This window comes from Protopterus annectens, chromosome 12.part0, assembly GCF_019279795.1.
Source record: "Protopterus annectens isolate FY-2018-M chromosome 12.part0, PAN1.0, whole genome shotgun sequence".
NCBI lineage: Eukaryota > Metazoa > Chordata > Ceratodontiformes > Protopteridae > Protopterus > Protopterus annectens.
In genome coordinates, this window is record NC_056746.1 from 251,695,851 (window position 1) to 251,699,287 (window position 3,437).

Here is a 3,437-nt window from a genome sequence, read left to right on the forward strand (position 1 = left end):
TGGAAAAAATTTTCTTTTTTTAAGGTTTTTTTTTAAAAGGTTTTTTAAGAAAAAATTTTTTATTTGGAAAAAAAGGGGGGCACTGGTTTTTTTTTTTTTCAATTCTGACAAATTTCACGCGCTGTCTAGGAAATAAGTATGGGGATTGGGGAATAAAAGGAAAATTTCACATAAGGTAGATGCAGTTTTAGTTAATCTTCAAGGTACAGTGTTTGCAACTGAACACTACAGAAAAATACAAAACGTAACATAACTAAAGAGTTAAACAACCAACATGTGCCTGAAAATCAGCATAAAACTACTTAGACTTCTAATTTTACATTTGACAATTTTAAATTTCAGTGTTAGTAATGTTGCGGGCTTACAGATCAACTATGCTTATGTTACGCCGACATACTGTTACATAAAACATTGCCGCATTTTTGCTGGATCCATTTAGTTAACAAATGAAAATTACAACATTAGCAAACCAAGAGTGGCCCTAAAACTCTACGCCAACGAAAAACGCACATGCGCAATCGGCAGCTAAACAGCCAAAACGTGTTACTGCCACATTACATCCATAAACAAGAGTATAAGAGAGCCAGCCGCCACTTCCGTGGTTTACACATCAATAAATAATTACAATTTCAGAAGACAAGAAGTGCCCATAAAACACTACAAAGACTAAAGAAAGAGACAACAAACAAACAGCAACTAAGCAACCAAAATGTAACTACTGTCAAGGTACCTTACTCTGTCCCCATCTACTTTATACTCACTTTTCAGATACGCATAGCAACCATACCGTTGGTGCGGAACCGTCCGCCTGTCAATGCTGGTTTAATCTGGTACAACGCCGTTATGGCTCCGTACAGAAAACCTGATACAGTGGTTAGGGATCCGCGCGTTCCCCTTGCTCTAAGCTTATTGCATGTTTTTTTTTTCTACTGAGCAAATTAATCTTACGGGCGATGAGGAGAGCTGATTCTATAATAAATTAAGTTTAAATCCATTTATATGTTGCCTTTCAAGCAGTAAAAATGTGTATGCATCTATCTGCTCTTAACCCATACTTCTCAAGCCCCAATCATTAAAGAAAAATCGTAGCATACCTCTCAACATCTTAGAACAAAAATTGTGGGCAAAGCCTGAAATGATGGGGGTACAAATAGGGCAGATTTTAAATATTGCTCTTACAAACTGGGTACGTTGATAACATAATAGGTTTTGCATTAGCATGAATTTTCTAAAGGGTGTGGAGTCTTAAACTCAAATGTCTGTCATTATTTAATGACTTCAGTCCTCAGCTATTTGCAAGAAAGGTACAGATTTTATGAAGACTACACCAAAAATATGAGCAAAAATCTGTACAGCTGAGAGGTTGATTCATAGCAGAGGATCAGTCGATCAGAAAGAGAAGTACTTTCTTATTTTAATACAAAGCTTTTACATCCTAAAACCTATACAGTTAGTGATAGGGCTGGAGTCTTTGTATAGGCTTAGTGTGTATGTATTTAATAAAGTATGTACCAATAAACACAGTGACTTTATGAGATAATCCATGAGGAGCAAGGCTAAATTTAAGGGCCTAAATAATGGCAGTATACTCTCACCTTAACTTTTATTTAGATAGAGATTCCCCCAGTTAAAAAGTAATGCGGATGTCACTGTCAGGGATCAGACATCTGTGAATGCTAAAGCTTTTTTTTCACGTCTAGAGTGGAACATGTTTTATGGTAAGGTGAGATTTTGCAGGATAAATCATACCCACAACCAGTGCAAAGGCCTGAACCTCATTTTTTACCAGATAACAGCACAGTCTTGTAGAACGTGGTCTTTTTTTGTGCTTTAATAAAAAAATTAAGATGTTTTGGAGATAAAGTAACTGTTTCATGCAACTATGTGAGGAATCTGAGGAAATATTTTTTACCAAGAATCCCAGGACATTTGTCATTTTTGTTGTTTAAAGACCAACTGCCCAAAGAGGATTGTCCTGCATAAAATGGACAGGAATCCTAGCTTCAATATTTCCAGTGATCAGTAGTGTGCATACCTCTCAACCTCTTTGCATAAGAATTCTGCACAAAACCAAAAAGTAATGGGAGGATGGTCAACGGCACACAATCAAGGACAAATTTCAAATATTACTCAAATTAATTTAAAGTTAACAGAGCAACAGGTCTTGCATAAACATGCATTTCTGATCAAGACAAATTATACAATTCTAACTGTAATCGTCAGTGAGTAAACAGAAAATCAAACTTTTTAGGAGGTACAGGACAAATATATGAGGCAATATCAGAGGCAATTGTGATGTATGTAGTCCATAGCACTGTTCCACACAAGTTAGCTAAACAGACCATATTGTACTAACAACACAACCAGAAACGTTTCTTACTTTCATTTTATTTCACTGCAAATACTATACAATTCAAAGACAAAGTAATCCAACATTTATCTAGTATTCACTGTTACATGATGTGTACCACTAGTATTGCATTATATTAGTTATTACCATTTAAGTGAGGATGTATTTGGTTCAGCGTATGTGTGGTGTATTTCACAGCTATTTGTACATATAAAAGGACCATCACACAATGTATTTGCATGTATAAACATGAATATATGTTTGTGTGTGTGTGTGTGTGTGTGTGTGTGTGTGTGTGTGTGTGTGTGTGTGTGTGTGTGTGTGTGTATATGTATATATATATATATATATATATATATATATTTTTTTTATATATATATATATATAATGTGTGTGTGTGTGTGTGTGTGTGTGTGTGTGTGTGTGTGTGTGCATATACATATATATATATATATATATATATGTATCTACTTCTACTTACCAAAATCCCACTTCATTGAATTTCATAATGATGAGACGAAGTTGTAGAAGATGTAGTTTCACGAACACCCGGATCATTGTAAAATAACTCTAGGAAATGAACTATTTGTCAGCAACAGTTCAACTACAAACAGAAGCAAATCAACCCCCCACCCCCAACTAAATATACCAACTCCAAGATTGCACTATAGTGGAGAAAATGGCAAAGTTCACCATGGTGACCAAGTGGTCCGTTTCCTGGAGTTAAAGAACAGTGATCCGGATGTTCGTGAAACTACATCTTTAGCAACTTTGTTTCATCTTTATGAAGTTCAATGAAGTGGGATTTTGGTAAGTAGTAGTTCCATATAAATATATATATATATATATATATATATATATATATATATATATATGTATGTATATATATATATACATGGTTGCAGTTCGTAACAGCAAACACTCAAAAAACGAACATTGTTTTTCCTTTTTTTACTGGCTGTTGAGTTCCTCTGTGTCTGAGAGTATGGTGCAGTGGTGTCTGAGACTTTTCCCTTTCCCTGCTGCTGTGCAGTCTCAGATATGGTATATATAATTATCAAGGGGCTGTGTGGGTGCAATGGGGTTC

The 3,437-nt window shown here is 35.1% G+C and overlaps 1 protein-coding gene across 3 annotated transcripts in view; it reads right to left on the bottom strand.

Moving 5' to 3' along the window:
* LOC122816488 (UPF0488 protein C8orf33 homolog) overlaps positions 1-886 on the bottom strand; it is a 483,857-nt gene extending 482,971 nt beyond the window's left edge. The window contains exon 1 of one of the 3 annotated variants that reach the window (XM_044089317.1): positions 762-886. The gene's annotated coding sequence lies outside the window, so the exon portion shown is untranslated. The remainder of the gene's footprint in view (positions 1-761) is intronic. The other 2 variants (XM_044089314.1, XM_044089315.1) reach the window with 2 other exon arrangements.
* Between the last annotated feature and the right edge of the window lie 2,551 nt (positions 887-3,437).